The following is a 23,580-nucleotide window of genomic DNA, read 5'->3' on the forward strand; positions in this document are numbered from 1 at the left end:
CAACTTATCTTTCCAGAAAACCTTGGGCTGATCCTAAAATTTCAGAGAAATGAGAAAGGTGTTCCTTTTCTCCAAAGGGTTGGAAAGTATATAAAGATACAATGCTAACATAGAAGACTAAGTATAAATAAATGTTACTAAAATAAATACGTGTATGACTGCAGATTGCACCTGTCAATCTGGGCTCTTTGATACTGTCTAAATCTAGTTTCAATTAAATAAGAATGTGTTTTCCAATACAGTTAATAGTGGAATCATATGGCCTCTTACAGCCAAGTAGTGCTTAAAAAGGAAAGAGTAAATCAGAAACTCCTACCCACCCAAGGACACGGAAGCTAACCCTATCGAATTGACTATCAATAATTAAGGCCTTTGAGGCTTCAAATCGTTTCGATAATAAGATTGCTTTGAAGTAAATAAATATCAAATTAGGATTTGTGGCAGTCACAGGTGTTTGGCAGGGCTGGCCTATAATCATAGAGAAAATGAATGCGTTTTATTCAGCATAATTAGAAAAAGAAATGAAGTTTATATGCAAATTGTAAACCACTTTAGTCAAAGATAACCGGTCAGACCGCTTTTGGTAATTTAAACTTTCATTTAGATGAGAATTCGCAAAGTATCTATTTTCAATGCAATTTGCGTGCAGCTGCTTGCACTGTCTCAGTCATCTGAGAGAGAAATTTAAATATCCCTGATAATCCTCCCATTTTGCTTTGGTGCTGACAGAACAACATATGCATTTTTACACTTGACTTTTTCCCCTCTTGCCTATATAGGGAGTCAGAAGGTTATATGGGATTTTTCAGAATCCAGCACTGACTCAAAAGAAACTTGTGTGTTTGGGGGATAACGGGAAGGGAGGAAAACCAAAATGATAAAGATTAAAAAGAAATATGCCTGGATGCATGTGAAATTTAAGAGTTCTAGGAACAAATTGAGAAGGTAAACATTGTTCCTGATTATTTCCCTCAAATAAAGGCATATGCCTCTGAAATTGTCCTAACTCTCTTCTTATATTTTGCAATATTGGAACGTTTATCTACTTGTCTTACCTTCTTCCTGTTAGATTCTAATATGCTTAAATCCAGGAATTTGTACTATTCACCTCAGTGTTACCTCAGTAGCTTGGACTGCTATCTATCTTATGTGAAATTAAATTAAATTTAATTGGACTGGGTGCGGAGGCTTATGCCTGCAATCCCAGCACTTTGGGAGGCTGAGGCGGGTGGTTCACGAGGTCAAGAGATTGAGACCATCCTGGGCAACATGGTGAAACCCCATCTCTACTAAAAATACAAAAATTATCCAGGTGTGGTGGCGAGCGCCTGTAGTCCCAGCTAGTCAAGAGGCTAAGACAGGAGAATCACTTGAGTCTGTGAGGTGGAGGTTGCAGTGAGCCGAGATTGCACCACTGCACTCCAGCCTGGTGACAAAGCAAGCCTGCGATTCAAAAAAAAAAAAAAAAAAATTAAATGGAATCATTGGCTTAAGGACACTGAATTGAATCATGGCTAAGAACAAAGAATAATATTCCAGGAGAAAAATTTGACCGTTTTGCAAGGGGGTAATGTAATAAGCTATAATTATTTTAGTTGTTTGTTTTCTTTTTGCTTTTTTTTAAACCTGAGTTGTTGCTAGTTGAATGCAATGTGCTGGCTCTGAAATCCTATGGCCTCTGTCTGTTTCTCTTATTCTGCTAGTCACAGTGATCCGCAACTAATCCTTTGCTTGTTTGATTGAACACACTAATACTAAATCAGTGCACCCATCTCAATGCTCTTTGCAAATGCTGAGTAAGTGTTCATAAATAAACATCTGAACTAATCATATTTACTTCTAAAAAGGCATGTTGCATATCAATGCCTTAAACCTATGGTGTAGTATGGCAATCTTCAAAATTAAATGGTCATTATAATCATCTATGGAGATTTTTAGAAATATGGACATCTGTGTTCTGTAGAAGACCAAGTAAATCAGAATCTCAGAAAAATTAACTGGACCTTGAAAACATAGCGAAAATTAAGAGGAATTAATATATAGAAATTAGTTAGCATGGTGCCTCATACGGCAAATAGTTTTATGTATTATATAGTGTTATGATTAGATATTCAACAAATTTATAAGTGAAAGCAATGGATCCATGAATGAACACTAAAGCAGTGATTCCCAACCTTTTTGGCACCAGGGACCAGTTTCATTTGTGGAAGACAATGTTTCTGTGGATCGGGTGGGGGTATGTGTGTGATGGTTTGGGGATGAAACTCTTCCACCTTAGAGCACTAGGCATTAAGGTCTCATAAAGCACTTGCAACCTAGATTCATCACATGTGCAGTTCACAATAGGGTTCATGCTCCTATGAAAATCTAATGTCACTGCTGATCAGACAGTACCACCACTTACTTACCTCCTGCTGTGTGGCCTGGTTCCTAAGCAGCCGCAGACTGGAGATTGGGGACCTCTGTGCTAAAGAGATAGGTACATACAAGGAGAAAAGTGCCAGAGAAGATGGACTTAGATCGCTTCTGCTGAGTCCTTGGACGAAGATGTTGTCTCCGTCTTCTTTCTGTCCCTTTCCCTCTGCTGATCTCAAACACAGCCTTACATTTAACAAGTTGGGTATAAAACAAGCCTGTGATATTAATCCTATAAGGTACATGAAGAGGTTTGTACTCTTTGGTGGCATGCTTTCAAAAGAGGATGACCTTAATGCGACAGTGCTCCATCAGTCAGATGCCAGGGAGCTGAGAGCCATACCTATTCTTTTCTGTAATCGTGAAATTTGGCTCTTTCACAGATAAGCAATCACCTGGTGGCCAGAAAAATGTTAAGAACTGGAGAGCTCTTGATTCTTTTCCCATTGTTTTTCCCTACTTATGCCTTCACTCCTTAATCTGAGCTTGGATGAAGAGCATATAGTTAAGAGCATAAACCTATGATGGTAGAACACTGTGTCAGCTGAGGCAGGAAGATGTTTGCTGTTGATGTTATTGTTAGGTATACGCATTCTCTACTGCCGCATAACAAGTTGCCCCAAATTGTAGCAGCTTCAAGCAGTAAACATTTTGTTTGTCAGGAATCAAATGTGGCTTAGCTGGGATTTCTGGCTTCAGGTCTCCAAAAGGCTTCAAGATGTCAGCTGGTGATGTCATCATCTTAATGTTCTGTGTGGTAGAACCACTTCCAAGCTTACTTATAGGAGTGATCAACTGAGGCCTTTAGTTCTTCACTGTCTGTTAGCCATAGGCTTCCCTCTCCTCCCTGCCACATGGACCTCTCCATAGGGAAGCTAACCACATGCATTTGGTTTCAGAGATAGTAAATGAAAGGGTAAGAGAAAGGGTGTTAGTAAGTCAGAAGATATAGTATTTTATTTTATTTTATTTTATTTTATTTTTTTTGAGACAGAGTCTCACTCTGTCACCCAGGCTGGAATGAAATGGCCTGATCTCGGCTCACGGCAAGCTCCGCCTCTCAGGTTCATGCCATTCTCCTGCTTCAGCCTCCCAACTAGCTGGGACTACAGGCACCCGCCACCCACCTGACTAATTTTTTGTATTTTTAGTGGAGATGGGGTATCACCATGTTAGCCAGGATGGTCTCAATCTCCTGACCTTGTGATTCGTCCGCCTTGGCCTTCCAAAGTGCTGAGATTACAGGCGTGAGCCACTGCACCCGGCCTGAAGTCACAGTATTTTATAATCTATTCTTGGGAGTGTCACCCATTACTTTCACAATATTCTATTTATTAGAAGCAAGCCACTAAATTCAGTTGATACTCAGGGGGAGGAATTATACAGAGGTGAAAACACCAGTAGTTGGTGTCACTGGGAGCCATCTCAAAAATGTCCTAACACTTTAGGAGACCCTATTATTATATTTAGCAGTATTGCATAGATATTACCTGCCTATTTCATCAGCCTTCAAAATATCAGGAGAATGTCTTCTAAAATTCAGAAGCCTAGAATTTCCTAATGAGAAAGCCTTAATATGTGAGGCTAATAAGAAGACATACTTCTGGATGTCAAGGTGCTTTTACAATTTCCCACTATACTCCATACAACATAGGGTGAAATTCAAGGACCTTCACAGAATTACATATACCTGTCTCTGAACTGGCTTGGCTACCTCTCCAACTACATTCTGTGTCTTTCCCTTACTAGAATTTTACAGTCTAACAGTATCATATTGTTGGCAGTTTCCTAGGTAGTTATTAGGTATATATGCCTGTTGTCTCTAATACCTGGAATGTCCCCATGCACATCCCAGCCATCTGACTATCTCTTACTTAAATTTTAAGAATTAGCCTCAGCATCGCCTCCTCTGAAAAGTCTTTCCCAACCTTCTCCCTGGGCTACACGCCCATCATCTCAATTTCTATAATACCACTTGCCTACCAGTTAGTGTATTATCTGTGTTTTCTTCAAGAGTATGTGGAATTTTTGATAGTCAAGACTGTTAATATATCCAGCTTTGCAATCTCAACACCTAGAATGACTTGGGCTACAATATATTTTACTAGATGTTTGTTGAATTACAGTGAAGATGGAAGAGGAGGGAAGGAAGGAAAGGGAAGGGAAGGGAAGGGAAGGGAAGGGAAGGGAAGGGAAGGGAAGGGAAGGAGGAAGGAGGGAGGGAGGGGAAGAAGGAGGAAGAAAATTAAAGTACTGTTTTCCAAGTAAACTGAAGAACAAAGTTCTTAAACCCCTAGCTATTAAATACCATGAGAAGATACTAAAAAAATGATAATCCAATGAAATTACCATCTAGTTGATTGATTATTTTCCTTGGAGGCATAAACTTTAAAAAGTCTGTAAAGAAGTGAGGAAGATTAAAGTACAGTCTACCCTGTTATGTTTTAAAAATCATGCTACGTAAACAATGTTTGCAATGGTTAAAAGAAACTATAGTGTTCCAGATTCATTGTAGCAAAACAACACTGCCTGCTGGAATTTTGTTAACAAAGTGATTTTTAGTTTAAGCATATTCTTTGCTAGAATATATTTGCATTTTTTCTCAAGAGGGAGGTTTTTTTGATAGCAGAGGTACAGTTGTCCTTGCTTATTCTTCTCCTTTCATCGTTCCTCCTTATACTAAACAAAACACAGATCACTCAAGCTAAATAGCTGTGCTGTTTAATTCACCAGTTGTTACCGGAAGTAACTACTTTCTTTCCTCCAGTAAGGAGTGTTGTTTCTGATGGGGATTCCATTATTACAAGTAATATAAGTCATGCTCTTTAATTAATTACCCAATTATAGTCAATTGGCTTTAACAAACAATCATGTTGTTAAATGAAAAAAATCTAACAGTTGCAATATTACTGATATATAGGTAATTATAATCTGAACAAATTAAATAATGTGATATATGGTATACTAAAATAACACCTCCTTCTTCCCTTTTATGTGTATTGTTTTGTTTTGCAATCTGGGAATTTACTATATTCTATATCAAAATTATTCTTTTCTATTCATGTTTTGCTTTTATCTGTGTGCATTTTGTCTTTTATTTTTATTTTTACAAAATCTATACCTAGGAAGCACAGCTCATTGAATCCTTAACTCGATGTTGATGGGTTTCTAAACCATCGTTTCTTTTAACTGGAAAGTATGGGTTAGTCATAAAATGTTGGCTGGCTGAACAGCATTTGGAGAGTGACATGCATAGCAGGTGCAGTAAGAGGTTCAGAATTGGTTAAGAATGGCTCTGGTCAGAAACCACGCTGGAAGCAGTTACTCTGAGGAAAGTAGTGTTCAGTAAAATCTTTTCAAAGTGCTGTCCTGTAAAATCATTATTTCTTCTTTTAATCTGACTCTGCTGGGGTTTTGCTCCTCTATACAGCTTACAGAGGAGTAAAACCCTCTATTCCCCTACCATTCTGCCCAGAATTCATTTGTCTGACAAACACTGAAACACATTGCCTTCATAAATTCATTTTTTGCTATTTCCCAACCAATTATGCCAAACCAGAATCTTACATAATTAATTTTTCAGCACAATTTTTCCTACCCAATAAACTTGCTTGTTAAATTATACTTATAGACTAAGCTGTAGCTTTTGCTTAATTAATACTTGCAAATATAAAAAGCAGAATAATTAAAGGATTATTTATAATACAAAAAGAAAAGTGATTCAGTAACTGAAGAATTTCCTTTATTAAATATTATTTGCAAATTACCTCCTCTTTCAGGCCTCCTGTGTAATGTCTAAGTTGTCAAGGTGTTTATTGGAGAAGCCAAATGTGGTTGTGTGTTTAACACCTTTGAATTTTGGAGTTTTAAAGCTATTCTAAAATCCTTGGAACTAGCCTCTGGCTGCCAGTGTGTTTTTCATTAAGATCACATGATGAGGACTTCACAATCAGAGGCTACCAAGTACCTATATTTCAAAGATAGGAGTGGATAATTTAAGTGGCTCAATAAAAATAATAGCTTATTTTATAGAGTGTTGACATGTGTCAGCTCTATGCTAAACACTTTGTATTATCTATCAGATATTATCCTTACAACAACTGTAAGGGGCAGATACTATTACAGTCTCACTTTAGTCCAGGAAATATTGAGAAAATATTTAAATCATTCGACGTAAGGACAACTGACTTAAGACTCCATAAAGATGCAGTAGGTATTCTGACCACTGTTTTTTCTTTGTTGGTTTTTAATTTGGGCACACTATAACTTTTAATTTCCACGAGAAACTGGGTATGGTTTTAACAGGCTGAGACCATCTTCTACTCCAAATTTCTTCTTATTGTGTTGATTGACTTCCAAATTTCTAGTTTATGCTTCAGTTAAGATTATTTTAGCTGTATTGCCTTAGATAATAAACTCAAGTGGCATACCTTAAACTTGAGAAGGTTTACTTCTTGAGTTTATTATTTTCACTCACTTGAGTTTATTATTTTCTTCTTACTAAGACTAAAGAATCTGAGAAAGTGTAAGGTGATTATAGTTAAACAATGAATTGCAATTCTCTGAATTAAATATTCATCCCAAGAAAAAATACAGAACTTCAGCAAAGGCAATATACACATTATTTTTAGATATTTACATTTTAAGATGATCTTATAAAAAATAGGAAATGATCCAACAATGCATTGATAATGTGGAAAAAGATAGCCTAAATCAATGCAAAACTTGGCATTGGTAGGTGGGCTACCGCTGGGTGCTTTTCATTCCCACTTTGCTTAACCTGGCATTAACCCATGAGATATCCACATTTAATTCCTCAAAAATGTGTTGATGACTTTTTTTCTGCACTCTTGCGATTTAGAACCTATTGAATTTCAGTTGAAAGTGAAACTCATCATGATTTTTCATATCTTCTGGGTAGCGCTGCATGCTGTTGAAAAGTTGGATGCATGCTTTTCTGTTATAAAGTGATTTCATTTACTTGAATTTATATTTAAATATACTTATTTACTTATATTTATTTTTAACTGCCTAATTTGACTTATAATCTATATAACTAGATAGTCACAACTGCTTAATTATTTTGAAATAATTCATGTTAAACCATAAATGTTTGTGATTCTAATACAGCAACATCACCTTGACAATTCCATAGCTTCGATCATTGTCAGCGTTAAGAAGATAATACGTTTTATGACTGCCAGCAATATTATGTTTAGATCATCTATTTGGCAGAAAAACAAATGTGAAATTTAATATCTTGCGAAAATGTATTGTAAACGTTAACCGATATTGAGCAGTTTGTACTTACCAGTTTTTTTGTTGTGGTTGATTTGTTCTGTTTTTTGTTTTTTACATCATAATTTGGTCTCAGAAAAAGATACCAGTAAATGTTTTCTGGGAAAATATACGTACACTAAGGGACGTGAACTCAACATAGAAATACATTTGTATTATCTTTTGTTTCATAATATATTGTTAAGGAGATCATCAATTTGATTCTAGTTGTTTTCCCTCTGGATCATCAACATCAAACATAACATAGGAGAGAGAGCAGGAGCAGTAGATCATACAGTGACATCAAATCAAAGTATCCTTATACTGCCTGATGAAATCAATTAGAAATCTGACAAATCAACTCCAGCTATTAATGGAAAGGCACATTGTACACACACACATATATATATTTGTGTGTGTATATATACACACAAACGTACACACATACATATGTATCTATGCATATATAATACATATTGATATATGTATGGACATACATACACAGGGAGAAATCTATCCTATATATACTATCATATATATATATATATATATATGGAGAGAGAGAGAGAGAGAGAGAAGGAGAGAAACAGATTTGATAGACTTTGGCATGGAATTTAGCCACACTATCTTCATCCAGCAGCCATCAAAGCTATTACAAATACCATCAATTCTAAGAAAGCAAACTGAGTTGTTTTCCTGACTTTCCTGCTTCTGTCTGGACATGGTAGGAAAAGCAGTTTTCAATTTCTACTACAATTTTGATGTGAGGGACATTTTAAGAATGCTGACACTATGATGGAAAAGAAGACTCCAGGATTTGAACTGGGAAAATAATCTTAAGTTTTAGCACAGGATAAGCAATATTCACTCTACTTCAAATCAATTAGAACCCTGGTTCATGACTTTTGTATCATCCCACAAGGGAGAGAAGAAGCCAAATATTCTTCCAAATATTTTATACAACTTCAGTTGATAATCTCCTCTCCCATGTCCTCAGCCTACTCAAATAATGTCAAAATATAAAATACCCAGAGAGGAGAAACAACAGGTTCCTAATATTTTGAAGAGAGACAAAGATAAATCACCCACACCATATTGGAACCAAGAGAAAGCACACACAAAGACGTATAAGCTGAAGTAAGATGCAAAACAAACCACATCATGACAGTGAAAACATACGCTTTCCTCCCCATAATTAAAAAAATAGTTGAAAGAATGAAATTCCCATAGATAATAAAAGGATCAAAAGGAAGAAAGAAAAACAGCATGAGAATTTGAAAGAAATCTGATTTGAAAGAAAATATAATGCAAGAATCAAGACAGAAATTTTTCAGGAATTTTCTATGCTACAAAAAAACTCAATAAAAGCAAAGGTTCCATAGGTACATAATTTTTAAAGATTATAAAACAACCAAATGAGATGGTAATGAATCATCTCTGGCTCCCAAAACAATGTCCACCCAGAACCTCAGAATTAATGTAAGCTTATTTGGAATAAGGGTCTTTGCAGAAATAATTAAGTAAGGATCTCAGATGAGATTGTTCTGGATTCGGGTGAGTCTAAATCTAATGATGAATGTCCGCATAAGAGACAAAACAAAACAAAACAAACAAACAAACAAAAACAAGGAGAAAATGCAGAGACACAAGAGAGATGCAGATGTCAGATAAACAGGAGGGAAGCCATGTGCAAAGGCAGAGGTTGGAGTCATGCAGCTACAAGCCAGGGGACCTTAAAGCTTGCCAGCAGCCAGAAAAAGCTAGGAGAAAGGCATGAAACAGCTCTCCCTCGGAGTTTCCAGAAGCAACCAACTCTGATAACTGATTTGAGACTTCCATCCTCTGGAACTGTGAGAGTACATTTCTGTTGTTTCAAATCACCAAGTTTGTGGTAAGTGATTACAAAAGCCCCAGGAAATGAAAACGGAGATGAAATGTGAGATTGCATAGCTACGGAAGCAAATCAAGGACCAAACAAGATTATTACAAAAAATAATTAAATTAGAAGCAGTGAGGATAGAGAAGCTGAAAATTGAATTAATGACAGAAAGTGTAGCAAAGCCTCTGACTTTTTTTTTCCCCCAACTGCCTCTATACCTTTTTTCTTGAGAAGAGAAGCCTCTCAAAACACATTTTATGGTGTCCCTTGTGATTGGATATTGGGTGCTACTTCCTTTCTAACCATAGTGTCTAAGGGGGAGGCACAGGTGTAACCCTAGAAAGTATCTTTAAAGAAAGAATGCATGTCTTAATTTTTCCACTTCCCTGCTGGCTGATATGCAAGGAGTATGGACAGAAATAGAGTAGTCGTCTTAGACTTAGAGATGGTCCATGCTCAGCCTAACAGAGCAACAAGATGAAAGCCAACTGGGCTGAAAAGTGTGGGGCCGCCATACCATCCATGAGAGGATTATGTTGGACTTGTTGGATGAAGGAAAAATGAACTGCTCTCTTGTTTAGATCACTCATACTTTTCAGGTTTGTTACAGAACCCAGAACTTTTATTTTAAAAGGTGTATCCTAATATGCATAGAGATATAGCTGAAATTATATTAAAAATATATTCATTATGGGTATCTGCTTAACTTTGTATAACACATACTTTTATTTATGTCAAAAAAAGAGAATAGGCTTCAAAGTTAGTCTGGGGTTCAAATTATTATGCTATCACTTGCCAAATAATTGATCTTAAGTGAATCAATTAATGTATTTGAAACCTAATCCTTCGTGTAAGCAAGAGAGATAGAACTGCCTTTAACCTCAGTTTTGTAAAGTATAAAATGGAGTACTGTACTATTTCCTCTTTCATAGGTCTATTTTTAGATACATTTAGAATGATGTCTGGAACAAATTAAGGATTACATGATGTTTAGCTACTCTCATCATCCTTATCTTTACTATTATTATTAACTAATAAGGCATGGGAATTAAAAATGATAAAGAATATGTAATGTTTAGCTTAATGCCTGACAAGTTGCAAATGCTGACTAAATGATAGTGATATTATTTCACCTCTTATTTAGTAAGCACATTAAAGCATGTTTTCCAATTCATCCCCTCTTGTCATGCTAATTGAGGACACTGATTGTAGAGTCGAGTCTTAGTTTTCTATCCAATATTCTGATATTCTAACCTCTAGTATCTCCTGCCATATTAATTCATTCCAGTTATTTCTGCCAAATTAATTCTTTTAAAGCATGGCTTGGTAAAATCACCGTCCTACTCATCATGGTTTAAAGAACCAAAATAAAATTCCTCATTTTGTCTTACAAATAATTATATAATATAATTCAAATGTTCCTTCCAGTTTCACCCCTTTGACTGTTATTATACATTGTGCTCTACACTCAAGTGAAATGGTCGAGTCATGTTTACCTAAATATTTCTCACAAATTTTTATCTCATCTTTGCTTATGCTGCTGCTCCCATTACTTGGGGGAAGGTCTTCTTTTTTGTTGTTTCTACATATATAAATATTTAAGGCTTTTCTAAGTGTTCATTCCTTTACCAATCTCTCCGGGCATTTTTGATGGAATGTAGTTTTGGTTTTGAAGCCTTTTATAATAATAACGCTAACGATGATGCATGTGATAGGGTTTGTTACCCAAATCTGCCTGCTCACTTTCTTCCCCTTGGGCACCATGAAAAATTAGCTATATACACGCAGAAGACAATAACTAAATGGGAAATAAAGTACCTCCCCCACCATCTCCCTGCTGTGTGATTAATATAACAAATAAGAAAGCCGAGTCATTCTTCTTCCTTTAAACTTAGCCCCCAATTCCTAGATCTGCAGTGACCTCTTTGAATCTATTTACTCAGACAACTTTGTGAAAAAGATGTACCAAACTGACTTCCATCTAGTTTCCGACAAATAAATATAGAAAGACTGAGGAATAAAAATGATAAGACCTGACAGCTTTTCTCAAAGTTGAATGTACATATTCATAATTTAGGGATCTTGAGAAATCACAAATTTCAATCAGCAAATCTGGGAGTAGTCCCCCAATTTTTCATTTCTAGTAATTTCCCAGGTATGAAAATGTTGCTTGTCTTTGGACCATTCTGTGAGTGGCATTTCAACTTAATAAAGATAGACATTTAAAATGAGGTTGCTCTCTGGAAATTGGGGAGTCAATGAGGAAGCAAGAGCTGTCATGTTGCTTATTTGCACAGTAGTGTTGTCTACTATGAATGTCTAAATATGACCAATTAGGTGAAGCAATTATTTTTTCCATGAAATGCAGCTAAAACAAGATAGACAGGGAGACCATGCAATTTTTTTCTGCATTCTTCTTCTGAGTAGATTGAAGAATGGTTTCTAAAAGACTCATCTCCGCAATAGACAAAGACAGAAATGATGTTGGAGAATCAAATATAGTTTCCCCCTCACTGATGTATGCCATTCTTCTTCTCTTTATTAGATTTGACTTCACATAGCTATTTATGCATTTAGCCACATTACACTGTTTACATTAGTTCTGTAGCTTTGCTCAGATAGGGATGCTATTTCGTTATTATGCTTGTATCATAGTAAGGTACAGGCATATGGTAGCACTTTAACAGTATTGTTGAATTAAATCAAGTTTTTGTTTTGAGAATTGCTCTGGTAGCTCATGACATTTACATTAAAGCTGTTAACAAAAAGAGAGAATCTCTTTGTGCACTCAGGAAACCAAAACACAGGTATCCCACAAGCACGAAGCCCCTGTGATTGTAGGCAACTTTCAAGGTACTGTGGTATCACAGAAAGAATGGGGAGTTCTGACTAATAAAGATTCAGATATCAACTGGGATGCTTACTTAGTATTTAAATTACAAAGTAATATTAATAATATTATTTGTGGTGTTGAAGTATGAAATAAAGTAGATTACATAATATAATACCTGAAACATAGTAGGTGCTCAATAAGTGTTGAGTAGCCCCCCACCTTTATCCCAAGGATGTCCTTGGTAATGAGAACAAGTCCGATTTAGAATTGAGTAGATTGTCTTGCTTACATTCAAATACTGCTTTTGGTTCTGCACCTCTGGGAATAATTCAGTGGAAACACCTAGTTGCCAACTGTGTTATATATTTGATAAATAAACCTTAGAGGCCTTTCCTGAAACTCTAGCAGGTACCAGTAGCTAGGCACAAATATTTCAGAAATGGAAATGGCTTGTTGCTCCTCACTTTTCGTATATAAAGAAAAAATATCTGAAACTTTGTACCTATTGAATCAAATAGTTATTTCTGTATGCATATATTGCGACAGTTTGAATGTGTGTACCCTCCAAAACTCATGTTGAAAATTTCCAATATGGCAGTATTGAGAGGTGGGGCCTTCAAGAGGTGATTTGTGTCATGAGGGCTCTGCCATCATGAATGGATTAATTCGTTAATGGATTAATGGGTTAATAAGTTAATGAGTTATCATGGGAAGGAAACTGGTGGCTTTTTAAGAAGAGAAAGAGGGACCTGAGCTAGTGTGCTCAGTCTCCTCCTCACGTGATGTCCTGTGTCATCTTGAGACTCTGTAGAGAATCCTGCCCTCAGCAAGAAGGCCCTCACCAGATTCAGCCCCTCAAACTCTCAAACTTCTAAAACTTCTCAAACTCTCAAACTTCTCAGCCTCCAGAATTGTAAGAATTAATTTGTTTTTTAAAATAAATTACCCAATCTCAAGCATTCTGTTATAAGCAACAGCAAACAGACTAAGACATATATGCTTGTGTGTGTGTGTGTGTGTGTGTGTGTGTGTGTGTGTGTGTGTGTGTAGAATGAAAGAGAGAAAAAGAGAGAAGAGACAACCAGTTTAATTTGTTAGACCAACAAAACTTCTTTTTAGTTTATGGATTTGAAACAGCTAAACTACATAAATTTTGAAAATTTTTAAAGATGAAATTTTTATTTATTTATATATTCAAAATTACTATTCAAGAAAGAGTAAAATGACTCTCCATTTAACAGGATCAGTTCAATAAAGCCACCAGGCAAGGCCATGTACTCATAGGATCATCAAGATAGAATCCAATTCTCTCCAGCTGCCTGCCTCCTATCCCTCTTGTTAACCCTTTCCCTGTTTTATCACAGTTCACAGCTTCCTCAAACTTCATGCCCCCACCCACCAATATCATATGTAATCTATCTTTCTTGTTGATTTCATACTTTAAAAAAACTGAACATAAAACGTAAAAAACCTAACAACAACAACAATAACAGCACTGCTGTTAGCATTGTCTTTTATTATCTATTGGACCAACCCGAGATCCTCCTAATGCTTTAAACCACATTGCCCCATTCATGTCTCTTCTCTTTGCCTCTCTACCTGTTGCTCTTTTCCTTCTTGAGAGGTGATATTTTGTGTTTTCGTCTAGTTTTATTATTATTATCAATGTCTTTTGCCATGCCACTTAAGTCTACTGTAATTACCGTAGTTAATCCTCTCTGATGCATCTCTGTGTACCTCCAAAAATTTTATTATTTTTTTTTTCCAAAACAAGGAAGACATTGGGCTTTAATGCTTGAAAGAAGTTTCAATGTTGCAGTTTTCTTACCAAGAGAATCTGATCTCTAGGAACATCCACAGAGTCTTGGTATTTTCATTCAGATGGATCTGGGAGCTCATTTGCCGTGCTTCTTATTTCTCTGTCATTCATTTTGGGTGGTGGTGGGGGAAGGAACTCAGGGGTTGGGGGCAATGACAGAACTGAAATAAGGCTGCTGCTCAGATTTAGTCATTGAAAATTTCACCCATGCCTGTAACTTCAATGACATTTTAACTTCTTTTGATAGTTTAATTCAACTAAACAAGTATTCAGTACAATAGCTGGAACATAAAACTACCGCTACCTTGAAGAACATAAGAAGGCTTAGTTTGGTATGTTTTTAAAAGATACTCTTCAAGAAAGTGAGAACATGCTATCAGATTGCTGGCCTGTAAGCTCTTGTAAGCTGAAGGAGGATGTTTCCTGATTTGGGGATAGCATCTGGCTAATAACAACTGGTTGCAGAGTCTCAGACCTGCCACTAACACTTAAACCTCAAACATCCCAGTTTCATTGTCTGTAAATGAAACAGTGACACTAAATTGACTCTATGATCTTTTCCTCCCTTACATTCTATGATTCTTGAAATAAGAATCATAGCAGACAGCAAGCCCCAGAGTGCTAAATCAAATATAATACAGACCATCACAGGTGTGACAGCCAACGCTATGTGTGATCAAGAAATGGAGAAAAATGCAATTGCAATAATTGGAAAGGCCTGATGGAAGAGCCAAAAACTAACAGTCTAAAAGTTAGGCAGGAAGCAGATGGCTTAGAAGAGAGAAAAGAACGGATTTAGCATATTCCATCAAATGTATGATGCCTTCAATTATAAGATACACTATAATTGTATGCATTACTAAAAGGGAAAATGCTACCAATTAAACTAGAATCCTGTGCTTTGTTATCTCTTGATTTTTTTAAGACATTTATTTAAAAAGCTCCTTTATACTCATTTGAATGTAAAAAGAAAGGACGACATGAACAGTGGTGATCAAGTTGATTCAAATACAGTTCAGGAAAACTGCCCCCTAAATGTTCCCCGGTCAACAAAAAGGGTAAATACTATGGATTGTAAGACAGACAATTTACAGAAATGTAGCAGTATAATTGTATATCTTAACATGAGTAAGACAGGTTAGCAGGCATTTTACAGGTAAAAATCACATCGTGTTGAGTGGACAGGATGGTAAATGTGTGTGTACACCATGAGGTGATGAAGCACAGGGTCTCGGTGGATGCACGAACAGTGCTCTGGAAAAAAATCACAAGGCCTAGAGCAGAAAAAGCTGGGCACAGGATGTATAACAGAAGGCTTAACACTTAACCATGGCAGAGCCAAATAAGTTCTGTTAAAATGCATATGACCTCAAATCCAAAATGTCTAGATGACTCTCTGTAATCAGTATCCTGTTCCTTGATTAGCTAGAACTTGCCAAACAGAAACTGGGTTCTGAAAGCCTCATTCTAACTAAGTACACCTCCACTTAATACTTAAATATTAAATGGCCCATACTTACACAAAAGAAGCATTTAATTACATGTATATGCTTTCATCTTAGTTCTCAGGGAAAGAAAGAAAAGACTTTATTCTTGAAAATACCTTCTGGCTCACACAGTACAGAAAAACAGTGGACATTTTCACCTGTTTTCTCACTGAGACAGCTACATGTCATTTCAAATCCCATTCAAATCTTCCTGTGAAGATAATTCTTCTGTAAAATCTCCTCCAGAAAACAGCCAAAGGCCTGCAAGCAAACTATCAAAAAGAGCATGATTCTTCCAGTTCCGAACACTATTTAAGAATCTTATTTTCTACTGTCTTTGCCAAACAGATTACTCTCGGCATTGGTGACTAGGGAGTGGATTTCATTACTAAACCCAAGGTCACAGGTGGTTTCGCACTGAAGCATAATTAAATTGTGCAGAATGAATTAAAATTGTTTAGCAAATAAAGTCTCCTTGTCTGGGCTGAATAGGACAGATAGAATGCAGCGCCATGTTCAGGCTAAAGCCAGGCAGTACTTGGGCCCAGGAAGATTAATCTGGAGTGCAATCACTTGATGATCCCTGACTATGAATACCTAGTTTAAATTATTCCTCAGCCACCCTGGGATGGGAAAAGCAATCACTCATAATTAGCAGGTCACTTTTTTTGTAGGACTATTTATGCAAAGCACGGAGAGGAAAGCATAAGAGAAAAGCCCTCTTGTTTAGAGAAAAATTGATATGTGTGTTTGGGATGAATATGATGATGAAAGACTATTAAAGAGGAAAATAAGTTATTAAGGATGAAGGAGTTCACTTAATTGTATATTTCCGTATGTGCACTTTGATGGGCTGAAAGATACCACCCAGGAAATAGGTAGCAGACTGGCGAGAGGAGCTTTTCTCACTTTGGGAGAAATCAGTTCTCTGAGGCTAGATTTTTAGAAAAGACACAAACACAATAAGTCCCTTGGAAAATGACTCATGCCCTTTCCCCAAAGAAGTGATGGGCTTTTTGGCTTCAGGAGTTAAAACTACAGCAAGACTATATAATCTCACTTTTCAAATGACTACAAATATATTCTCAGTTTAGCCCTGATGTATCATTTAAACAATTTCTATTCTATCTCAGTTAGGTATTTGTCCAGTCAATAAATTAAAATATTCAGATTACTACTTAGAGCAGATCTTTTTGTTTGTTTGTTTTTGAACAATGCCTTCAGAATATGTTATGCAATGTTGACTTATAACAAATATTTATATGCGTTGTGTGCACATGTGAGGGGTGTGTGTGTTGATACATGTATAGTAGTTTAATAGTCAAATAAATCCATGAGCAAGGGGAATAGACCAGAAGAACCAGCTATTGACTTACTGGATAGAAAACACAACATTTGTTTAGTTGTATACCAGAAATATTTGTATGCCATAATTTCTAAAAGTAATCACTAAGCAAATTAAAGCTTCAGGTAACAATTAATGATGAATTAACCAGATTTACAAGTTCAAAATTTGTTAGTGAATATACAAATCATGTATCAGCTCTGTTGCCAGTTAGAAACAAAGCCAAAATATCTAGTTTTTTTTTTTTTTTTTTCTTTAATGCATGTTTTTCTGGTATGGTAGAAACGATTCAGGGTATTTGAATTTGAAACCAAATTTGTAATATTCTTGCACTGCCTCTTACCTGATTTAAACATCTTTTTTAAGTTCCTCATCCACAGATGACATAAGGTAGACTTTAGGAGAAACACAAATTAACACACACTCACAAGAATGGCTGGTAGTAATTTACTTATGCAAGAATATTCCAAATATTAAAATATACAAGTAAAATTTGAGATGGATTCAGATTAATCTAAACAAAAACTCACATACTTATGTTAGCAAAATTAATAACTATAAGTAGTTTGAAAATATTTAAGAGGCTCAGGGATATATTGTAAATAACAAGTGCCTTTAAGGAAGTAAATTCTCTTCTGCTTGGACAGCTTCCTTAAGCTATTACTGGTTTTCCTAGCATCTCTTCTTTCTCCATATACATGTATCTGTTCAGTATTTTTGCTTGTTTGTTTACTATAAAAATATTACACCTGTTCGTATATTCCATCTAAGTTGCTAGTGGAAATAAATTATTGATGATTGAGGATATGCCTTCCAAGAGTGAATCTCAGACTGCCATACCCTATATAGTCAGGATTCCATATGAATAGAATCAAGATACATCTGTATTTGCCTGAGACAGTCCCGGCTCATGTATATTGTCTCAGCTTCTAGTCCAGTTTAGCATTTGCCCCTGATTTATTTTATTTTTTTTTATTTTTAAGTTAGTTAGTAGTAGTAGTAATTGTACTTCAATAAGCCATGATGAGTTCTGTAGATCTTATTTGCATTTTTCAGTTAGTACTATATGAAATGTATGTGCAGGAAACAAAATTCCCACTTTAGCACATGACAAAACATTAAAGATAAACAGAGATAACTTATATCTCTTTCTCTCAACACTTTCCAGTCACATATACGTGCATACTATAAGACAAACTCACCTCTCTTTCAGGGACAATATTCAGGGCACATGTTTATGAAACCAAATGCCCTTAGAATGAGTAACTAGTGACATCTGACTCCTTCAAGTCAGAGATGATGGTTGTAGAAGGATTTGATGCTCCTGTCCTTCTTGACATTTGGTGTAATAGCCAAATTTGCCTTAGACTATGTGTACCATGAGCTGCGAGCAGGTCAGCCATCAGTTTATCAATGAGCAGTGTTTTTGGGTATTGAGAAATGACAGATCAGCTTTACATTAAATACATTTGGAAAGCATAGGTTGAGCAGTTGTATCATAATTTGTAAAGAGAATGGTCAGAATGTTCTTGATAACTGGTTTTGTCATTGATTTTAAGATGCAAAACTATAAGTATTTATATTATTGTTCATTAACTTACTTTTAAATTTTTCCATAAATCCTTTTAATGGCAATGACTTTTCCAAGATGCACATTTGGTAATATTCTATGTACTATATTTCATTTTTCAATAAATTTTATGTGAATGTGTAAACGGCACGAAATGTCTATTGACATTTATTATCCACCATGGAGGATGTAGTGAAATCACAGATTACATAAAAACTAGAAGACACAAATCAGCTGGAGAAGCATCAGCAATTACATTAAAATATGGTCAGATTTAACTTGTATTACTACAAAAAGTATATTTAAAATTGTTCTATAAACCTGATTTTTCATCTAGACTAAATGATTGTTCTTTTCAGTTTATTCCTCACACTTGCAATTTATTTCAGAGCAGCTTTTGCTCTGAAAGTGAATTATGTCAATTTAATGTTATTAGCATTAGATGCATCAAAGACAAAATCTGTGATGTTAGTGCCAATAACAGGCATATTTTTTTCATTCAATTTATTAAATCAAAGAAAAGCTTTTTAATGTTCCTACTGTTGAAGGTAAAACATCTGACAGGAACAGTACTTCTAAATCCGGCTAAAGAGTCCAACACATAAGTTGTATTTATTTGTTTTTATATTAATAATACAAATAGAATTTGAGTAAAGTATAGCATTATAGTTAGGCATTGTTTGTATTAAATTAATAAGCTTATATAAACCTGGACTTGGTTGTTGTACAAACATACTTTATAATTGTGTTCAAGTAAATTACATAATTTTGCTATCTAAGTAGAATTTACAATTGTCGAAGCCTACAAATTTGACAATCAACTAGATTAATAGATGGATAGAGAAAGAGAGAGCATTGAAACAGAAAATCTGTGACACATTTTTTCACCCATCATAAAGGTAATGGCCAGCACTTCTATTACAGAGACAAGTTAATAAGAAAATCTCATAACAAACTTATTTAATCAAGCAAAGTTTTATGTGACTTGGGAGTTTTCAGAAATTAAGACATAAATGGAAAACAATCCAATTTACAATAGCTACCTAAAAAGAGACACCTTGAAGTGAGTTTAACCAAGGAGTTAAAATATCTTTATACTGAAAACTATAAAACTTTGAGAAAAGAAATTGAAGAGACACAATGCAATTGAATTATATTTGAATGATATTTCATCTTCACAAATTAGAAAGATTAATATTGTTAAAATGCCCAACTACCAAAGGGATATACAGATGCAATACACTCCCTATCAAAATACCAATGGCATTCTTCATAGAAATCGAAAAAATGATCATAATATTCATATGGAACCACAAGAGACAAGGAATAGCAAAAATAATCTTAAGAAATTTTCTTAAGAAAAAAAAAACACAATGCTAAAGGCATCACACAATCAGACTTCAAAATATACTACAAAAAAATAATAACCCAAACATAATACTATTGACATAAAAACTTACATATCAATCAGTGGAAAAGAATAGATAGCCCAGACATAAGTTCATATATTTAGAGCCCACTAATTTTGACAAAGGATTCAAAAACACATTAAGAAAAGAACAGTCTCTTCAATAAATGTTACTGGGAAAGTTGGATATCTGCATGCACAAGAATAAAACTGGACCCCTACTTTTCCCTAATATACAGCGATCAACTCAAGATTAACCAAAGGCTCAAATGTAATACCTCAAACTATGAAACTACGAAACTACTAGAATTAAGGATACTGGACTAAACAGGAATTTTTTGGAGAAGACTTCAAAGACACAGGCAACAAAAGTAAAAATAGACCAATGGAATTGCAACAAACTAAAAAGATTCTGCACAGTAAAGGAAACCATCAACAGAGTGAAGGGACAACCTAGAGAATCAGATAAAATATTTGCAAACTATACATCTCACAAAGAATTCAGAATATATAAGGAACTCAAAAGACTCAACAGCAAACAAACAAAAAATTCAATTTAAAAATGGGCCAAAGACCTTAACAGACAATTTTCAAAAGAAGATACACAAATGTCCACCAAGTATATAAAAAATGTTCAGCCTCGTTAATCATCAGCAATACGCAAATCAAAACCTCAATATCACCTCACTCCAGTTAGAATGGCTATTACGAAAAATAGAAAATATAACAAGAAAATATAACAAAAAATATAAAAATAGAAAATATAACAAGTTGGTGATGATGCAGAGAAAAGAGAACACTTACAGACTGTTGGCAAGAATGTAAATTAGTACAACAATTATAGTAAACAATATAAAAGTTCCTCAAAAAACTGAATATAGAACTACCATACGATCCGGCAATCCCAGTACTGGATATATATCCAAAGAGAATGAAGTCAGTATATCAAAGAGATATCTGTACTCCCATGTTTATTGCAACACCATTCACAATGGTCATAATGTGGAATCAACCTAAATGTCCAACGATTGTAGAAGGAATAACGAAAATGTGGCATATCCACAATAGAATAGTCATCAGTCATTAAAAAAAAAATAAAATCCTGGTACTCACAAAAATGTGAATGAACCTGGAGGTCATTATGTTCAGTAAAGTAAACCAGACACCGAAAGACAAATATCACATGTTCTCACTCATATGTGGAATCAAAAATGGTTGATCTCATAGAAGAAGTGAATTGAACAGTGGTTACAGAGACTGGGGAGAGTAGAGGAAAAAGGGGTAGGGAGAGTATCATCAATGGGTACAAAGTTACAAGTAGAAAGGAACAATAAGTGCTTGTGTCCCATTCCACAATAAGGTAACTACAGTCAGCAATAAGATATCCTGTATCTCAAAATCGCTAGAAGAAAGGACTTTGTATATTCCCACTACAAAGGAATATTTGAGATAATGCATATTCTAATTACCCTGATTTGATTATTACAAAATGTGTTCATGTATTGAAACATTGCATTTTACCCCAGAAATGTGTCCAATGATTATATGTCAATTGAAAATAAAAGTATGTTTAAAAGATAGAATATAAAAAATAAATTTAAAATAAAAGAAATAAACATTCAAAGACTCAGGGAAAATTGCCCATTTTTACACATAGATTCGATCGTGATTGCACAAAAAGGGCATGATTTAATGTTAATAGACTGAGTGGGAAAACCCGGCAAGACCTGTCTGTTTAAATTGCTTTTGGCCTCTGTTTAACATTCTTTCTTGATATGGTTTGGCCATGTTCCCACCCAAATCTCATCTTGAATTGAGCTCCCGTAATTCCCTCGTGTTGTGAAAGAGACCCAGTGGGACATAATTGAATCATCGGGGCAGTTTTCCCCATACAGTTTTCATGGTAGTGAATGAGTCTCACGAGATCTGATGGTTTTACAAGGAGAAACACCTTTCCCTTGCCTCTCATTCTCTTCTCTTGTCTGCTGCCATGTGAAATGTGCCTTTTGCTTTCTGCTATGATTGTGAGGCCTCCCCAGCCACGTTGAAGTGTGAGTCCGTTAAACCTCTTTTTCTTTATAAATTACCCAGTCTCTGGTATGTCTTTATCAGCAGCATGAATACGGACTAATACACCTCTTCCTGGCTATGAGCCAGAAACTCTGGGATGAGTGTCTTATACCCTACGATCAGACAAGGTGGATATGAGCTGAAACACAGAAAGGTAGGGGAAGGTTAGAGTTATATTTCCAGGTGTTGTTTTTAGAGATGGAATCTCACTCTGTCTCCCAGGCTGGAGTGCAATTGCAGGATCATGGCCAACGGCAGCCTCCAGCACCTGGGCTTAAGTGATCCTCCCACTTCAGCCTCCTGAGTAGCTGGGACTACAGACATGCACCATGAAGACTCGTTATTTCTAGGTGTTATGACTGGCTTTGGGAGAGAGAGGTTCTAATTTCTATGACTTTCCTTGGGGAAGGAAGAACGCAGGGTGCTGTAACTTGTGTCAGGGATGAAAGAGGAGTGGGAGACAGAAGAACAGGAAGTCAGAGAGAGGCCTTGCTTCTGAGGCTGCTTTTGAGGCTTTCCAGTCTCCTTTATTTCAAGGTATTTAGCATGCCAAAGTGCTGCATTTTGGATATGATTTTCTGAGATCCAACAATAGATAGATAGATAGATAGATAGATAGATAGATAGATAGATAGATAGATAGATAGATAGATAGATGATAGGAGAAAGAGGTGATAGATATAGATAGATAGATGATAGATAGAAGAAAGACGTGATAGATAGATATCGATATAGATAGATAGATAGATAGATAGATAGATAGATAGATAGATAGATAGATAGATTAGAAAAATAGCATAGTAAATGAGTGGTTTGTGATGAAGCTAGCATTCATTACAAAATTTGGTGAACATGGCAGTTTATAATTTTTCTCATTGCTGCCCATCCTCAACCAGAATTTAGAAATGTCTGAGACTTTGAAAGACTTTTAAAAATCAATGAAAACATCCCTCGATGGCACAGAATTATTTTTAAATAAGCCTTTGCAATTATAGTTGTGTATGGTTCAAAATAAGTTTGGAGATTTTTAATCAAAATAATAAACTAATGCATTGTAAAAATCTTCAGATCTTCAAGCTTTTAGTAAATCATAATTACTGGGGAAAAAGCATACAAATAGGAAGTCATTGAAAAGTATCCCCGCAAAGCAGGTGAGTAGTTAAATAAATACAGAGGGCAGGTTGTGTATATAAGATTTAATATTAAAATTCTATGGAGACTCTGTGGACTATCTCCACATTGGGACAAACTTTTAGTTTAAGCTCTTTTTAAAATTAGATAAATTGTGTTATCTAATATAACATATAAAATTATAATATATTTTATATTATTGTATAATTTATAATATATAAACATATACTAAACATATACTATATAAACTATTGTATACTATATTTTATGTAATATATAAAACTATTTTGCTACTTTAATGTTAACATAGTAAAGACATTTTTAAATTTTGCTTTCATATACTCAG

Source organism: Macaca mulatta, chromosome 7, assembly GCF_049350105.2.
Source record: "Macaca mulatta isolate MMU2019108-1 chromosome 7, T2T-MMU8v2.0, whole genome shotgun sequence".
In the NCBI taxonomy this organism is placed as follows: Eukaryota; Metazoa; Chordata; class Mammalia; order Primates; family Cercopithecidae; genus Macaca; species Macaca mulatta.